The sequence below is a fragment of the Staurois parvus genome, unplaced genomic scaffold (genome assembly GCF_062004578.1).
Source record: "Staurois parvus isolate SC_StPar_1 unplaced genomic scaffold, SC_StPar_1.0 ptg000165l, whole genome shotgun sequence".
NCBI lineage: Eukaryota > Metazoa > Chordata > Amphibia > Anura > Ranidae > Staurois > Staurois parvus.
Window position 1 is genome coordinate 9490379 of NW_028317961.1, and position 18611 is coordinate 9508989.

Here is an 18611-nt window from a genome sequence, read left to right on the forward strand (position 1 = left end):
CGTGTCTTCTTCCTACTTTTGTTCCAGCATTGCAGTCTCCACCAGTGTCTTCAGCATTCAAGACTTCTGGGAATGTCAGATGCCTGAGTCCCCCCACTGTGTGTTAGTTCCTTCTCTGAACCTCTACATCATTGCTGTGTACGGCAATTAAAAACAATGTCACACTTTTGCACTAGACACCCACAAGTATTGAATTATTCTACAAGAATATATAGGCGTACACCTGAGGACATGCATGCACACGAAACGCGTTGGGTGGAGCCACCATTTGCTGACGTCACGCCGCCGATGCCGATGGTCAAAGCGGTGGCCATCTTGGACAAGGACTGACTTCCCATCTGAGTGCCCAGGACGAATTTAGTCTGGTTTAACCCTGTGGCTGCCTTCCATTCTCAGATGTTTATTGCTTGATTGCCTGTTATCAGTTCAGTGGATTCTTTTGTGTGATCATCAGCACATTTGCACTCTGCACCTTAATTATACTGCGTCTCGTGGTTTCATGGACAATTGCTTCCATTTATGAATATTTGACTATATAAAGAGCACGTTTAACCACTTCAAGTCCGGACACTTTTACCCCCTTCCTGTCTAGGCCAATTTGCAGCTTTCAGTGCTATCACACTTTGAATGACAATTGCACGGTCATGCAACACTGTACCCATATGAATTTTTTAGCATTTTTTTTAGACAGATAAAGCTTTATTTTAGTGGTATTTATTCACCACTGGGAGTTTTATTTTTTTTGCTATGCAAATGAAAATAATTTGAAAAAAGTGTTTTTCTTATAAAGTTTTGCAAAAAAATAATATTTCATCATAAATCTTGGCCAAAATGTATTCTGTTATCTTTTTAGTAAAAAAAATAATCCAAATTAGTTTATAACCACAAATTATAATTTTTAAACATTTATTTTTACATTTTTATTTGTTTTTTATAATATTATTTATGTTTTTGATTTTTTTTTTTAACATACTGTCACCCTAGCAGTACAGTGTCACCATGGTGACACTGTACTACTTGTGGGGGGTGATGAAGATTTTTTTTTTTACACTGATTGCTTTTACACCCATAGAGGATGTAAAAGCAATCATTTCTCCTTCTCTCTTTCTTTCTTTCATTCTTGCAGCCATTGAGAACTACTGTGTGAACTGTGATTGGTTACAGCTTGTCACATGGTACAAGGCTGTTGTGAATAGCCTTGTACCATGTGACCTCTGTGATCATTCACAGATTTCACACATAGTAAGCAATGATGTCAGAAGTGACATCTTGTTTACTACTCTGCATGTGATCACTGATTGGCCAATCAGTGATCACATGATCGGGACCTCGCACAGAGGTCCCGTACGACGATCAGTGTTCCACTGTGTCCGGAGGACACAGCGGGCACCAGATCGCGGTGCTGCGCGTTCGCAGGGAGCGCGCACAATCAGGGGGTGTGGAGGCCGATTATAAACGGCGACCCGATCCTGCACTGCCACTGTCCGGCCATTTATATACAATGGCCGAACGGGAGGTGGTTAACCATGGACATTGATGTAGAGTTTTATCCTATTTATATATCTCAGATTTTGTATGTTTATTGTAACATTATTTACTACTGCATGGACATTATTGTATTTAGATTCTGCCCGTGATACACTATATTGTTTGACATTTGCTTTTTGAGCTGTTTAGCTGATATTTTCATGCTTTTTTTACTTGATGCACTTTACTGTTTCACTCAGCTCATTACATTTAAGATGCACTTTACCATATTGTTTGATTTTTAGCTTTCGCATTTACTAATGTTTTTTGCACTTTTGTGTGTTGCACTTTACCATTCCGCAATATATATATATACTTTTTTTTTTTAAGCGCTGCACTTTCTTATATATATATATATATATATATATATATATATATATATATATATATAGGATGACAGCATAAATCAGCTTTGGTAAGTAGAGCTATCTATGCAATTCTTACAAGATCTTGCTACCGGACTCTCAAATGGTTATATAACATGTAATTCATCCCTTGCCAGCAGTTGTGCAAAGCTAAATATACTGTACATTTTGAGTGAAGTTTCCCTTAAGCAGGGGCAGACTGACCATTTGGAAAATCGGGCACTGCCCGAGGGCCCGGGTCAGTAGGGGACCCCATGAGATGCCCCTGGTACCTTTTTCTTAGGCTTTTTTGAGCTTGGGTAAGGACACAGGGGCCCCATGATCCCCTACTGACACAGGGGCCCCATGAGTTGTCAGTCCACTCCTGCCCTTAAGGACATGACAAATGCTCTTTCCCGATAAAATCAATCAATTTTCAAAATGACCCCTTATTTCTTCATTGCTTTGACAGGAGTATGCAGTTTGGTTGATTTACTAAAGGAATAGGTAGATTACGCTGAAACTGTGTTCACTTGGAATACCCAGCGCTGCAAGAGACATTAAAGAAGAGATTTTTTTCTTTCACACGATTAGAATACTGAACACTGAATAAACTTACAGAATTAAATGAAGTGTTTTTGTTCCAAGTTTTGGAAAGAGCAGTGAAGGGTTAGAATCAATGTTGCATTTTTATTACTGCATGTGACCTCAGTGGGGAAATTTCCCTTTACTTCCTGGCCCTAGAGACATAATAGGAACAGTGTGGAAAACCTACCTTCAACAGCTGTGAATGAAACATGTGTCCTCATTGGTGGATTTCCCCCCCCCCATTCCTGTTTCAACAATCAAGAAATGGGAGTGAATCAAAAATGTCAGGAAATGCAAGTCTAATTCTCTAACAGATAGAAAAAAATGTTTTGGTGAGAGTTACACTATGTATAATACATGATATATTATATTACCAAATAACATATTTTTCTGTTTCATTTAAGAAGAATGGTTACGTGTCGTGAAGCAATTCTAATTAAAATTTAACTTGTGGATATTTCTTGATATTGTACCATTCAGAAAATGTAAAGTAATGGTAAGTGCACACGCCCACCCCTGTGAGTGTGTGCATAGGACTGTAGGGTAAGATATACTGTATGCTCAAATATTTGTGTGCTCTATGGATTTCAACTGTAGGGATGGAAATCCCACCCAGAAGTAAAAAAATATTGACATATGTTTGAAATACTACAATTTTGGCCATATTCAATATATTTCAAAATATATTTCAAAAAATACATTTTCAAATATACTGTATAATATAATTTCAACATGCAGTATATATATTTACAAATATATTTCAATACATATACATATATACTGTATATGTATTGAAATATATTTTGAAATACGTATACTGCATATTGAAATGCGTTCATTATATATTACAAAATATATGAAAAATATTTTTGAAAATATATATTTTTTAAATATATCCTTCAGATTTTTTTTAACATATAAAAAAGTCATTTTAACATATATTTCTACATATATTTGTAAATGCATACCAAAAATATAGATTTGTATTGTTAAAGACATACAGTATATACCGTATTTTTCGCTCCATAAGACGCACTTTTTTCCCCCAAAAAAAGGGGGGAAAATGTCAGTGCGTCTTATGGAGCGAATATGGAGCGGCCGGTCCGGTATTTCCACTGCCGCCGTGTCAGAATACCGGGCCGGCCGCTCAGCTCTACAGCGGGACCTTAGAGATGACTGCTGACCTTTGGGGAGGGGGGGGAGCGGGTACCTGAATTTGACATACCCGCTCCCACTTCCGTGGAGTTGTTCTTTCATCTTACCCGTTCCTCTATCCAGCCGCGCGGTCTTCCCGGCTTCTGTAGTGTGGGCATGACAGCCGGGTGTCAAGTGCGCATGCGCAAGAAGCGGTGCTTTTTTGTGAATGGTAAGGCGGCACCTGGGACACATGACAGATCCCAGAAGCCGCCGGACCAATCACAAAGCGCAAGTGCTTCTCGCTCATGCGCACTGGGCACCCGGCTGTCATGCCGAGCGCCATTACAGAAGCCGGAAAGACAGCGTGCGGCTGGATAGAGGAACAGGTAAGATGAAAGAACAACTCCGCGGAAGTGGGAGCGGGTACCTGTCAAATTCAGGTACCCGCTCCCCCCCTCCCCAAAGGTCAGCAGTCATCTCCTGTACTATCCAAAGTCTCTGGTCATCCCTGTACTGTCCGCAGTCTCTGGTCATCCCTGTGCTGTCCACAGTCTCTGGTCATCTCTGTGCTGTCCGCAGTCTCTGGTCATCCCTGTACTGTGTCCGCAGTCTCTGGTCATCCCTGTACTGTGTCCGCAGTCTCTGGTCATCCCTGTGCTGTGTCCGCAGTCTCTGGTCATCTCCTGTACTGTGTCCGCAGTCTCTGGTCATCTCCTGTACTGTGTCCGCAGTCTCTGGTAATCCCCTGTACTGTGTCCGCAGTCTCTGGTCATCTGTACTATGTCCGCAGTCTCTGGTCATCTCCTGTACTGTGTCCGCAGTCTCTGGTCATCTCCTGTACTATGTCTGCAGTCCATTAGTTCAGAATTTTTTTTTTCCTGTTTTCTTCCTCTAAAACGTAGGTGCGTCTTATGGTCAGGTGCGTCTTATGGAGCGAAAAATACGGTATGTATTTTTAAAAATAGTTCTCATATATTATATATATATATATATATATACAGTCATGGCCGAAATTGTTGGCACCCTTGATATTTCTCCAGGAAATCATGTATTTCTCACGAAACGTATTGCATTAACACATGTTTTGCTATACACATGTTTATTCCCTTTGTGTGTATTGGGACAAAACAAAAAAAGGGAGGAAAGAAAGCAAATTCGACATAATGTCACACAAACCTCCAAAAATGGGCTGGACAAAAGTATTGGCACCCTTTCACAACTGCGGATAAATAAGAATGTTACAAGCATGTGATGCTCCTGTAAACTCACCTGGGGCAAGTAACAGGTGTGGGCAATATAGAAATCACACCTGAAAGCAGATAAAAAGGAGAGACGTTCACTTAACCTTTGCATTGTGTGTCTGTCTGTGCCACACTAAGCATGGACAACAGAAAGAGGAGACGAGAACTGTCTGAGGACCTGAGAACCAAAATTGTGGCAAAATATCAACAATCTCAAGGTTACAAGTCCATCTCCAGAGAACTAGATTTGCCTTTGTCCACAGTGCGCAACATTATCAAGAAGTTTGCAACCCATGGCACTGTAGCTAATCTCCCTGGTCGTGGACGGATGAGGAAAATTGATGAAAGATTGCAACGCAGAATAGTCCGGATGGTGGATAAGCAGCCCCAAACATGTTCCAAAGACATTCAAGCTGTCCTGCAGGCTCAGGGAGCATCAGTGTCAGCGCGAACTATCCGTCGACATTTAAATGAAATGAAACGCTATGGCAGGAGACCCAGGAGGACCCCACTGCTGACACAGAGACATAAAAAAGCAAGACTACAGTTTGCCAAAATGTACTTGAGTAAGCCAAAAGCCTTCTGGGAAAACGTCTTGTGGACAGATGAGACCAAGATAGAGCTTTTCGGTAAAGCACATCATTCTACTGTTTACCGAAAACGGAATGAGGCCTACAAAGAACAAAACACAGTACCTACGGTAAAATATGGTGGAGGTTCAATGATGTTTTGGGGTTGTTTTGCTGCCTCTGGCACTGGGTGCCTTGACTGTGTGCAAGGCATCATGAAATCTGAGGATTACCAAAGGATTTTGGGTCGCACTGTAGGGCCCAGTGTCAGAAAGCTGGGTTTGCGTCCAAGATCCTGGGTCTTCCAGCAGGACAATGACCCCAAACATACGTCAAAAAGCACTCAGAAATGGATGGCAAAGAAGCGCTGGAGAGTTCTGAAGTGGCCAGCAATGAGCCCAGATCTAAATCCCATTGAACACCTGTGGAGAGATCTTAAAATTGCTGTTGGGAAAAGGTGTCCTTCCAATAAGAGAGACCTGGAGCTGTTTGCAAAGGAAGAGTGGTCCAAAATTCCGGGTGAGAGGTGTCAGAAGCTTATTGATGGTTATAGGAAGCGACTGATTTCAGTTATGTTTTCCAAAGGGTGTGCAACCAAATATTAAGTTAAGGGTGCCAATACTTTTGTCCAGCCCATTTTTGGGGTTTTGTGTGACATTATGTCATATTTGCTTTTCTGCCTCTGTTTTATATTTGTTCCAATACATACAAAGGGAATAAACATGTGTATAGCAAAACATGTGTTAATGCAATACCTTTTTTGTGTGAAATACTTGATTTTCAGGAAAAATATCAAGGGTGCCAACAATTTCGGCCATGACTGTATATATATATATATATACACAGTATATATATAAACATATTGAATACAGCCAAAATTGTAGTATTTCAAATACATGTCAATATATTTGGGAAGAATATTTTAAAAATATGTTTAAAATATATTTTTCTTCCATATGGGATGTGCCATTGGAAATATGGGGCTTTCTTTTTAAAATTAATCTGTAACATCTTTACACAAAACATATAAGGTATGTTGTGTAGAACCTGATGTTTTAATATTTAAACAATAAAATAGATGGAATTGTCATCACCATGGCACCATTTTTAACATATGTAGCTCTCAAGCAACACAGCATGCGCATCATTACATATAGTACATTAACTACCAATTTAAATGCACGTGAATTTATGGTCCACATGTCAGCTATCGTAACATAATTTAATTGTGCAACACAGATGGAAAATCTAAAGGGTAATGTGAGTCATACACCTATTCAAATTGCCTGCAGATCTGATAAGGCTCACTTGTATTTTCTTAACACCATGGAATTAAAACACTTTCCAAGTTCTTGTTACCTAAAGTGGACAATCTAATGCTTAAACGATTATGTTCTCCTTGTGGTATTTTAAAAACAAAGAACAACTGATTCCACTCCAATGATTTACATTCCCTATATAGTATGTTGTACTCTAGTTGACTTTGTAATCCTCTGTCCCCACCAAAGCCTTCTAATTCTATTCACAGTAAAATGCATGAGTCATGCCGCAACTGAAATATACCCAACCTATCATCTGTATCAAAAGTCAGTGCATCTAATTTGTCAAAAACACATTGATGCATATTAATCAGGTAAACTGTTTCTTTGCTCTTTCAAGCAAGATTTCTTGAACTATTTTGGCATTTATTTAAACAGATGAGTTTATTTTATGCAGAATGTCTAGTGAAGGGTACACTGGTATGTAAAGTGGTATAAACAAGGGTATGTACAGAGTGTACAATAAACAAAAGGTTTTAAAAATACCATATTTATTTATTTATTTATTTCAGGTACTTATAAAGCGCCATCAATTTACGCAGCGCTTTACATATATATTGTACGCTCACATCAGTCCCTAACCCTCAAGGGTGTACAATCTAAGGTCCCTAACTTACATTCATACATATACATACTGGGGCCAGTTTAGATAAGAGCCCATTGACCTACCAGCATGTCTTTTGGAGTGTTGGAAGAAACCGGAGTACCCGGAGGAGACCCACGCAGGCACAGGGTCCATATATCTCTATTAGTTGCCATATCCCTAGCCATATCATCATAGCCTGTAACAATGGGAAAAATGGAAAGATAACAGGTTAGTTAGCCTTTTGGCCCCCTAGCGTTTTGTCCAATCAAACAGCAGCTCTCCACCCTTAACCACTTCAATTCCGGACACTTTCATGCCCTTCCTGTCCAGGCCAATTTTCAGCTTTCAGCACTATCACACTTTGAATGACAATTGCGCGGTCACGCAACACTGTACCCATATGAATTTTTTAGCATTTTTTTGAGACAGATAAAGCTTTATTTTGCTGGTATTTATTCACCACTGGGATTTTTATTTTTTTGTTATATAAATGAAAAAGTCCAAAAGTTTAAAAAAAAAAGTGTTTTTCTTATAAAATTTTGCAAGTAAATAATCTATCTTCATAAATCTTGGCCAAAATGTATTCAATTATCTTTTTAGTAAAAAAAAAATAACCCAAATTAGTTTATAACCAAAAATTATAATTTTTAAAAAAATTTTTTACATTTTTATTTTTTTTTTATACTATTATTTATGGGTTTTTTTTTACCCATACTGTCACCCTAGCAGTACAGTGTCACCATGGTGACACTGTACTACTTGGGGGTGATGAAGATTGTTTTTTTTTTTTTACACTGATTGCTTTTACACCCATAAAGGCTGTAAAAGCAATCATTTCTCCTTCTCTCTGGCTGCAATCTTGCAGCCATTGAGAAACACTGTGTGAGCTGTAATTGGTCACAGCTTGTCACATGGTACAAGGCTGCTGTGAATAGCCTTGTACCATGTGATCATTCACAGATTTCACACGTAGTAAGCAATGATGTCAGAAGTGACATCTTGCTTACTACTCTTCATGTGATCACTGATTGGCCAATCAGTGATCACATGATCGGGACCTCACACAGAGGTCCTGTACAACGATCTGTGTTCCACTGTGTCCGGAGGACACAGCGGGCACCGGATTGCGGTGCTGTGCGCTCCAAGGGAGCGTGCACAAGCAGGGGGCGGGGAGGCCGTTTATAAATGGCCACCCGCCCCTGCACGGCCACCGTCCGGCCGTTTATATACAACGGGCGGACGGGAAGTGGTTAATCTCCTTCTCCTAGTGCTTTCTATTGGCTAAAACAAAAACACTTGAAGCTTGACTATACATGTAAAATGCTTTATTCACTTCTAAAAAGCTTGTATATGCTTTCAAAACTCTCATATAAAAACACCTAAAAATCGCTCTGCTCAGGTGTAAATGCAGCCATAAAATCGTAATAAAAGGAGGATCCTCTCTCCACTGTAAGTATGTTTTTTGTTTTCTACAAGTCCCCTATGGCAGTGCCCAACTCCCTATGCCATTTGTTTGACAACAATTGCCTATTAGCTTTGAAAATGGCCAGAATTTGCAATTTTTGGACTTTATAAAAGGATTAGACAAGCAACCAACAAACTTGGGCTATTCCCTAATAAAGACACAGCTCTACATTGTCATGATGTCTAGCTGTGATGATACATAAATATTATAACGACAAATAAAAAACAATCCAGTCAGATTTTACCATTTAACAGTTTGGTGTGGTCAGATCAATAAAAAAATACTTTCCACTTTCTTTCCTGGTGACCCTGGTCACTAAGACAGAGAGAAATCAGAAATCAAAGATTTACAGTTGTTATTAGAATAGAGTAAGGTGGAAACTTCCCAATGGAAATGGCTGTTTTCATGATAGCTGTTAAAGGTGGGATTTCATCCCATGTGGAGAAAGCTTACTACCAATTCCTGCTTTTTCTGAATGAAGGGGACATTGCTCTAGTGCAGGGGTGGGCAAACTTTTTGACTTGAGGGCCGCAATGGGTTCATATATTGGACCCGGGGACCGGACCAAGAGTAGATGAATGATGTGTATGTGTCATCCATAGTAAGTATAGTAATATTCCCCCATAGTAAGCATAGTAATTAATCCCCCATATATTAATTAATCCCCCATAGTAATTCATCCCCCATATAGTAATTCATCCCCCATAGTAATTCATCCCCCATATAGTAATTCATCCCCCGTAGTAATTCATCCCCCATATAGTAATTCATCCCCCATATAGTAATTCATCCCCCATAGTAATTCATCCCCCATAGTAATTCATCCCCCATATAGTAATTCATCCCCCATAGTAATTCATCCCCCATAGTAATTCATCCCCCATATAGTAATTCATCCCCCATAGTAATTCATCCCCCATAGTAATTCATCCCCCATATAGTAATTCATCCCCCATAGTAATTCATCCCCCATATAGTAATTCATCCCCCATAGTAATTCATCCCCCATATAGTAATTCATCCCCCATATAGTAATTAATCCCCCATATAGTAATTCATCCCCCATAGTAATTCATCCCCCATATAGTAATTCATCCCCCCTATAATAATTCATCCCCCATATAGTAATTAATCCCCCATATAGTAATTCATCCCCCATATAGTAATTCATCCCCATAGTAATTCATCCCCCATAGTAATTCATCCCCCATAGTAATTCATCCCCCATATAGTAATTCATCCCCCCCATAGTAATTCATCCCCCATATAGTAATTCATCCCCCATATAGTAATTCATCCCCCCTATAGTAATTCATCCCCCATATAGTAATTAATCCCCCATATAGTAATTCATCCCCCATGGTAATTCATCCCCCATAGTAATTCATCCCCCATATAGTAATTCATCCCCCATAGTAATTCATCCCCCATATAATAATTCATCCCCCATATAGTAATTCATCCCCCATAGTAATTCATCCCCCATATAGTAATTCAACCCCCATATAGTAATTCATCCCCCATAGTAATTCATCCCCCATATAGTAATTCAACCCCCATATAGTAATTCATCCCCCATAGTAATTCATCCCCCATATAGTAATTCATCCCCCATAGTAATTCATCCCCCATAGTAATTCATCCCCCATATAGTAATTCATCCCCCATAGTAATTCATCCCCCATATAGTAATTCATCCCCCATAGTAATTCATCCCCCATAGTAATTCATCCCCCATATAGTAATTCATCCCCCATATAGTAATTCATCCCCCATATAGTAATTAATCCCCCATATAGTAATTCATCCCCCATATAGTAATTAATCCCCCATAGTAATTCATCCCCCATATAGTAATTCATCCCCCCCTATAGTAATTCATCCCCCATATAGTAATTAATCCCCCATATAGTAATTCATCCCCCATAGTAATTCATCCCCCATATAGTAATTCATCCCCCCTATAGTAATTCATTCCCCATATTAATTCATCCCCCATATTAAGTCCCCAAGTCCCCCCTGTGTCAATTCACTTACCTTTGCTCCGCGCGTTCCTCTCACCGTGTTCCCGCGCCGTTCCGGTGTAGCATGAAAATCTGTCTCCTATGAGGATCTGCCCCCCTCGACGTATCTGCGCATGTGCCAGTTTCAGGCATTAGCAGCCGATTGGCGATCTCCGGCACATGCGCAGATACGTCGAGGGGGACAGATCCTCATAGGAGACAGATTTTCATGCTACACCGGTCTTCAGGGCGGGCTGTGAGAGGAGCCTAGCGGGAGCCTAGCTCCAAGGGCCGGATTAAAAGGTCCGCCGGGCCGTATACGGCCTGCGGGCCGTAGTTTGCCCATTGCTGCTCTAGTGGGTACACAGAAAACAGTGAAAACTTGATAGTGTTTCTATCCCTTTCCTACTCTACATTAAACTTGAAGACAACATTTTGGTTGCAGACAGTTACACTTTACCTATATACAAAATGATAACCATTGTACTTCATTTTCTCTGCTAAATCCTTGTTCAAGCTACCAGCACTGCTAATGGAATAAATCAGTACTGAATTTAAAAGTTCAAATGAGTTTTAACAAAGTTGCCCAGTGCTTTTTATATGTTTTCCCATTGCTTGATGAACACAATGCTCTTTGGACTAGGGATTACATGTTTCAAAAATTCCGAAAGTTCTTAGCCTAATCTGTCTACATAGTTGCAAGACTTTCATTACTACGGCCTATGCAAGCTCCCAAAACTCTACTTTGGATTCTCCTTGAGGCAGTTTCCAAGTGTATAAAGCAAATCTTGGACAGATAACAATATGAGTATTGGTAAGCAAATACTTTTTATAACCTTCCTGAACCCCTAAAAGGTATGGCATACTAACATTTAGAGTGAAATCCTTGGCTTATTATGGGATAGAAAGAAAGTTGGGCAACAGTCTTTTCCTGAATTAATTTGCTCAAAAAACACTGAACAGATATTTAAGGGCACAGGATACCCAAAAAAGACAAGGTGGTTTAGGAAGAGAAGTCACTGTCTGTTGTTAAATTTCAAACTTAGCTTCTTCCCAGGGGCGGACTGACCATTTGGAAACTCAGACACTGTCCGAGGGCCCAGGGCCAGTAGGGGGCCCCATGAGATGTCCCTGGTACCTTTTTCATAGACTTTTTTGAGTTTGAGCAAGGGCACAGGGGCCCCATGATCCCCTATTTCCCGGGGGCCCCATGAGTTGTCAGCCCACCCCTGCTTCTACCTTTTTTAAGTAGATTTTAGGCCCTTGCTCCTATGAGAGCAGGCACAAGTACCCACTTAGATGAGCATTGAGATCTTCTTGCAATATTGACCTGCAACAACATCTCCCATAGTCCCCAGGACATTTTTCAGCACATAAGATTTCCTCAAAGATGCCCCATACAGGCAGCCATCCTGAATCTTTAGCACCCCCCCCCCCTGAAGGGGCATGGCCAGAAAGAGAAAGAAAAATTTCACAATGGCATCCTCACCGGGCAAAAGCCCAGGAGGGAAGACCCTTGTGGAAAGCTGTTCCAAATATTTATCACCTTCCCTTAGCCCATATCACTGGACCACAACCTTAAGTAATTGGCTGGGGTAGAGAAATATTTTCATACATTGTTACCTCCTACACTAACTACTGGAAACAACTCAACATCAGATAATGAAGAGATAATGATCCCCTGCACATCGACTGGCAACACTGGGTATTCAAATATTCGAAAGAAAGCACCTTGTTTTGCCGCTCTCTCAACGGGCCGGGGAGGCCCACAGAGCAAACTGCAAAAACAACAAACAGAGAGCGCACCAAACTAGCACATTGTTATGCAGCATCCAAACATTGGCTCTGATGAAGAGAGAACACGTCAGCCATTTTGGTAGGTCTTCACACACTTGGGATTCACCCAAGAAACCAAACGTTCTCAAGTCATTATGGAGTTTGATATGCTTGTACATTTGTGTTGTTTCTGACTATAAATCTACTCTTTTTATCATTAATAAAAAAACCATTGCGGTAAAGCGTTAGGTTGGTGCACCCCATTTCTTGTTTTTGCAGACAACTCAACATCACCAGGCAGAAGTAATCACTGATCTGAGCTTAGGAGAAACCTACTAAGCACAGAAAAAAATGAACAAAGCTCAAGCTGGTTACAGCCAAGCTGCACAAACAATACTAAATTTCACTAGGGATACTCCAGTTTACAACAGGTTTCCATGTTGTAAATATAAGTGTCAAAACTTCTAAAACATTCACCAACAGTGGCATAAGTCACTTCAGTACAGAAGCTGATCTTGGGAGGATGAATTATGCTTTGGAACATATGGGCTTTTACTTACGCTGTGAACTAAATGCTTTATCTTGGAAGTTTGTTTGGAACAATACGTTATTATTTTTTTTTTGATGGAGTGGAGAAATATTTTACCTGTCTGTAAATGTAATTATTATTATACAGGATTTATATAGCGCCAACAGTTTGCTCAGCGCTTTACAATATAGCGGGAGACAATACAGCAACAATACAGTTCAGTACAAAAGGGGTTAGGAGGGCCTGATCCTTGGAGCTTACAATCTAAGAGGTAATACACTGTACCTCTTACAACAAAACTCTGTGAGTGAGTCATATACTGTAGATGCAAAGTAACAGCTGAGAAAAAAATGCTGTGTACTTGGCAGGTTATTAGATCAGTTAATTAATTCAGCCAGGTGTGGACATAGACAGATTTTGAATTTATGGCACTATATTACACCATCTTGCAAGATACACATTACCCAGGACAAGATGTTCTGCTTATTTTGTGCTTTTGCTCCTCTTCCTGGTCAGTAACCTACATCGCTCTAAGTACAAGGTGTTTTTGCAATTCACACACCTCCTAAATTTAAACAGAAAGAGAAAACACAGTGTCTATTTTAAATGATTTATGAACGAAGGATTGTTATACAATTGGCGGAAGTGTCTTATTTGTGTATTTGAGTTACAAACAAATTGTGAGAATTTTGCAAATATCAATTAGTATAATGAAATGGTTACATATCACATGCAGTTAGCGTGTCAAGATACTTTTAAAAATGAAAACTACCTTATTATTTAAAATACAATGGAAACAGCGGAACACACAGAGCTGTATTTATAAAAGTAATTGCATGTCTGCACTGATGTAGTCTATGCATCATTCATTCTATTAGGATACCTCCATGGATAATAATACATGCAGAAAATGCAGATATAAAAGGTCAGCGAGGTTCAGTAGTAATTTTGGCTTAGGTGTTGGCTCTCAGACTTATTTTGCCAAAACAGACAGCAAGATACAATAGCAGAAAACAATAAACACTGATCTGAAATCTGACATTTGGTTGATTACTATGGGGGGGGGGCATTCATAATAGAGAGCAGATACTGATATCCACTCACAACTATGTACCACAATGTTGGTTGCATACTACAGTCTACATTTTACAGCCAATTCATAAAATGTGGGCCACTGTGTAGCTCTTGTGCTTGCCCATTGCATTCTTTTTGCTTAACCACTTCAATACCGGGACTTTCATTCCCTTCCGGCCCAGGCCAATTTTCAGCTTCCAGCATTGTCGCATTTTGAATGACAATTGCGTGGTCATGCAACGCTGTACATATATGAAATATTTATAATTTTTTTCACACTAATAGAGCTTTCTTTTGGTGGTATTTAATCACCACTGGGTTTTAAATTTTTCGCTAAAGAAACAAAAAAATACCAAAAATTTGGAAAAAAAAGTTTCTTTGTTTCTGTTAAGACATTTTGCAAATAAGTAACTTTTCTTCTTCACTTATGTGCACTGATGAGGCTGCACTGATGGGCACTGATAAGTCTGCACTGATGGGCACTGATGATGCTGCACAGACAGGCACTGATAGGCTGTACTGATGAGGCTGCACAGACAGGCATTGATAAGCTGCACTGATGGGCACTGATGAGGCTGCACAGACAGGCACTGATAGGTTGCACCGATGGGCACTGATAGGCACTGATATGCAGCACTGATGGGCACTGATAAGCTGCACTGATGGGCACTGATGAGGCGGCACTGGTGGGCACTGATGGACACTGATAGGCAGCACTGATGGCCACCAGTAACCTGCACCAGTGATCTGCACTAAGTGCCCGGATTCAGTGTAAACAATGTACTGATAGCCTTGACAGTTATCGACTCTCCTTTTGTCACACAGACACAGCATGTGAGGAAAGCACTGCCGATAACCAAATCAGTTTACATGTGATTCGCTGTGATTGGACATAGCTTATCACATCACAAATGGCCACTGTGATTGGCCCTTTATCCTGATCTGTGATCAGGAGTCACAGAGTGCACCCAATGCGCACCCCAGGGGGCATGCAGGCGGCGGGGTTCCCAGAAATGGACAACCGAGCTTCCTGCTATAGCGCGGTCAGCAAGAAGTTAAAGTGGTAATAACCCAAAAACAAATATAACCTTTCCTACACGCAGCAATGCTCACGGTGTGTAATTATTCGTGGTACTTCCCACCATGATGGGACATGGTATACACCATGAGCATTGCTGGGTGTAGGAAGGATTGTTGTTTCGGAATACTGAAACAATTGGTGTGGAGCATGTTGAAACTTGGTTTATTGTCAGTGCACATGGTTATCATATTTGTTGTCTTTACCTAAACAGTGTTGCACTATGAAATATCTTCTGTTTTTTGGAATGATACTGCCCGTTTGGAGTCACAAGATGTGAAGATATGCTTGGAGGGAACTTAGTTGCAGCATGAAGGATAAAATGTAACCACAAGCACATTTGACCGATACTATTATGTAGGTCTAATCACAACAGTAGACACAAGGGAAGAAAATTGTTTTTGAAGCGAATGCCAGACACCTCACACAAGCACTATATTGTGGCACTCTATGTGGGACTGGGTCATTATTTTCTGACAGATTTTATTTGTGGATTCATGTTTATTGCTTTGTTGTTTCCTATGGTCCTGTATGTTCTTTGAGGACTTAGCGCACCACATTTATATTTATAATTATTTTTTTAGTGAGAGTACACTTGGCGACGGGTGGTTGCAGCAATCTTCATATTTTTGATTTATTCACATAGCAATAATATTGTTTTATAATCATATAGCAGATTTTATAACCCAAAAAGAAAAATGTAATATATTACAGCTTACCAATGTGGTGGCTGCATTTGTTTTCTTTGTTACTCTTTTTTCCCCTCTGTTTTCATCTAGTGATCTGGCCAGTAACACGCCTTCTGTAACAGAGTACCCCACTCTGGGTAAAGGAGCACAGGGGCACCTTTGGACAGCAGCATTTTTAATCTGGGGGGGGGAGAGGAGTGTTAGATGTACAAGCAGATTTAGATACACTAACAAAATTAGGCTAAACTCCAGTTCAAACTTTTTAAGCAGTTATAACAACAATTTTTTTCCTTTTGGGATAAAGGTTTTACATAAATAAATAAAAGTTGAACATTGTAAGCACTCCTGTCAGTGGTAAATAGTTTGTCTCATCCATCTATTTGCTACATCTGCAAAGAGAGCTTGTTCGTGTGAAAAACAACAGACTTACCTGGATGGCAGAATACAATGATCATTGCTAGCGGCTATAGCCACCGGCAGTGGTCATTCGGGATAAACCCAAGAGGCTGGTGGTACTGAAGTTGATTGATGGATTGATTTAAGAACAATTAGCATTATTGCACTATGCAGAGAACCAACACAGGAAATGAGAATTAAGTATAAACTCAAAAGCTGGCCATAGCTGCATCAAATCTCAGATGGTTCCTGTTGAACTAGCTGAGATTCGATCCATCTATGGCCAGCTTTAGAGTTTCTACTTAATTCTCATTTCCTGTGTTGCTTCTCTGCATAGTGCAATAATGATAATACAATGTTCACAAAAAATTGCTAAAAGATCAGAATAAATAATTTCAATCTATTTGATTTACTACAAAGCGAGCCTGGCAAATTGTTAAACTGTCCATTTTGGTCACGAATTGACACGAATTGTCACGTATTGACACAGTATTTTTCATGATAGAGAAGCACTGCATGACTTTTTTTTTTGCTAAGCATCAATTCAGAATTTCAATAAATAGGGGTCACTCACTCCTGCCTAGAAAGCAGAACATAGGTAGACACTGCTGGGGTCTCATATGGGATTGACTGCAGCTTCCAATGGTTTTCTAACCAAATTGATTTTTACCTCTTCCCCATACACACTCAAAAACGTGGGTGGCCAGCAACGTGCCAATCCAGCCCTGTCAAGACATTGTCATTTCATGTTCATGTGCAGCATCAGAGTTTACTCACAGGGGAGATTTTTAACTTCATAATCCTAATCAGTTTAACCTTTTGTTAGTAATAATTTTAGTTGCTACGCTCCAGTGTTTTGTACAAAGATAAATCCTAAATTCTAAGTACTAATTACAGTGCTGGTTTCTTTATGTAAAATCATGTTTTAGAAAACAACATATACACTTGGCTAGAAAAAGGTGTTAAAAATGAAAGAAGCACGCACACTTGAATGGTGAGGGTCACTGGATAACTGAAAAAAGGCTGAAGCCTGTTATTGCCTTAATTCCCTTCCATTAACATGACTGCCTATTATTACCTCTCTGCATGAATGTTACAGTACAAATGTTATTCTGCTTTATCACCTGCTGTCAAACTTGCTAATTTGGAAAAAACATTGTTTTTTTTTTTTAACAGTAACTATTATATTGTATTTGGTAGCTTGTTTTCTATGCAGACCAGCATTAGCAGTAAACCCTCGTGGATTTATTGTGCTGCTTATGAAAGTAAAGCAAGGAAGAATTAGGTTGAGCTCCCTGCACGAGGATACATTGTCTGGGCTTACATGTGACTGCAAGAACATCCTCTTCCAGACACTGCACATGTCTGTAGATTAGGAAAAACAGCAAAACATTTGCCATGGCTGTTTCCAGTGAGCACAAATAATGCATTTCTGCTTGTTCTTCTTTTTATTATTATAATTACATTTATTCGGCTTTCAGAATGCTTTTGAAATGGATCTCCCTTGCAGAGTATTTACAGATGAAGAGAAAAGCAGAACAGGGTGTGCTGGGATCATTAAACATTTACAATGTATATGCTACAATAAGAATCCCCCTTTTTAATTAAACTTTGCAGTAAAAAACAAACATTATTCAAATCTAGTACAGTAAAAGCAGCAGCTTGCTGTCACTGACTGCTGCTCTCCCATTGCAGTTTCCGCACTATGTACGCCCATATTTGAAAGTTAGCTCAGGCTGGGCGTGGCCTCTTTGTGGTTGTCAGAGAGCTGACTGCCTTCCCAGAGGTCTATAGGACGACTAAGTCCAAAAACTAGATTAAGCACTTGCCTACAAGGCACTTATACATTGACAGGCATCACTGATGGGCACTGAAAGGCAGCACTCATATATGGCACTGATAGGCAGTACTGATAGGTGGCACTGACTGGAACTGATAGGCGGCACTGACTGGAACTGATAGGCGGCACTGATTGGAACTGATAGGCGGCACTGACTGGCACTGTTAAGTGGCACTGACTGGCACTGTTAAGCGGCACTAACAGGCAGCACTGATGGGCACTAATAGGCGCCACTGATAGGCGGCACTAACTGGCACTGATAGGCGGCACTTATTGGCAGCACTGATAGGATGCACTTATTGGCAGCATTGATAGGTGGCACGGACTGGCACTGATAGGTGGCACTGAAAGGCAGCTCAGATGGGCACTGATATGTAGCATTGATGTGCACTGGTAGGCACTGATATGTGGCACTGATATGTGGCACTGATGGGCAGTGGCAGGTGGCAT